This window comes from Mesitornis unicolor, unplaced genomic scaffold (genome assembly GCF_000695765.1).
Source record: "Mesitornis unicolor isolate BGI_N332 unplaced genomic scaffold, ASM69576v1 scaffold28347, whole genome shotgun sequence".
NCBI classification, from domain to species: domain Eukaryota; kingdom Metazoa; phylum Chordata; class Aves; order Mesitornithiformes; family Mesitornithidae; genus Mesitornis; species Mesitornis unicolor.
In genome coordinates, this window is record NW_010196216.1 from 3,615 (window position 1) to 5,276 (window position 1,662).

The following is a 1,662-nucleotide window of genomic DNA, read 5'->3' on the forward strand; positions in this document are numbered from 1 at the left end:
AAATTCGCAAACCGGAGAGGTCGAGCGCATGGGTACTTCTGTGCCCAGACTTACAACTTGGCAAGTATAATTTCCTTGTGCAACTGTAGTTGTGGGGAAGTAAAAAGAGGAAGAATACTGAGATACAGAGAAAAAACAACAAATAATGTCCCAAACCACTTTCTTAAAATGTTCAAGGTCTTACTGTGTCACAGAACCAGGTGATCACAATGTGTTGTCCCTCTGGGTTTGTAGAGCATGAGCAGTAGAGATGCTTGTTGCTTTGAAACCTCATCTAAAATAACTCTTCCTTTTCAATTCACCCTAACCATGAAGACATCCCAAGGGACAGTGTGGTGCCTATCAGTGCACGTACATCGTCTGCTCTTTTCCCATGGCCAACCCCAGAAGACTCACATTTGCCCGAGACAGCATCTGCATTTTGGGGTGTGCACATATGTTCTCATTTGCACGTGGCTGAGCAATCAGCACCCTGCCATCATGAGAAAATACAGCAGCACTTCTACAGCAGCACCGGCATCGCTGCTGTGCCTGTCCTGGTGCAGCGATGCCTCCTGACCGGGGAACCTGGGCCACAGCTTCCTCCAGCCATTTAGGTAAAATTCAACAGAATGCATCCAAAGTCACCAATGGAGCATAGGGAAGAGGGGACACTGGTTAATAACATTAGACTAAGATTTCATTGATTTCCAGGACCAGCACAAATGGTTAAATCCCATCCCTGGATAAATAGTCCATGCACAGGCTGTGTGGGGCACAGCCAGGCTCCGTGCACCAAGGCTGAGATCCCCTCCCTGCGAGATGGGGGGTCCGTGATGCACCATCCGTGTGTCTCCCACATTTGGCAGAATGACAATCTGCATCCAGTTATCATTTATGATAGAAAGTTTGAGTTATCATTCAACTTCTACTGCTCAGGTTCAAGACTGTGGACTTGCTCAAGAAAACCATCACAACCCTCCCCAGTCCCCATCTCTTTGGCAATGCCAGAAGTGAAGCTTGGTATGATGTCTTTCGCTGAGTGACTCTTGAACATGTGAGTCCCTTTGATATGGCTGCTTCTGCTTCTTCCTATCAGAAAAACACAGAAAGCATAAATGGTTGTAATTGGGAGATGCTGACTAAGCCTCACTAGCAGAAGTCCTAATGCTAGAAGCCTTTGCATCCACCTTTGTTTCTGGAGCGCTGGCCTCAATCTGTGCTATCCAGTACCATCTCTGTGCTGGTAGTGCACATGCCGGGCAATAGTCACCCGCGCCAGCAGCGTCCTGAACAAGCCTTACTTATACAAGCGGGTATAGGTAGCCCTGGCTTTAATGCAACATTAAAAAGGTCTGTGCCTCAGTGCTGTATGCTGTCCCTGCAATGTGTTTTGTGGCTGAAATGTGACTCAAAATGATCTGGCTCCCTCTGGCTCACCTGGCTGTGAAGCTGATGCGAGCTGCCAAGGGAAAGCAGGTGTCTCCAGAGGATGGGAGCAGCGTGCGTCTGCACAGCATCGCAGGGACAGCTGCAATGACAGCTCCCTGACTTTCACAGGAGCAGAGAGGTGACAGCAGAGCCTGCCCTGGGACACAGCAGCGCAGCTCTGCTGCCTCCAGCACCAATGCTGGCTTACACCCTGGGACGATGTTGCCCGCACCACATTGTATGATGGCTTGA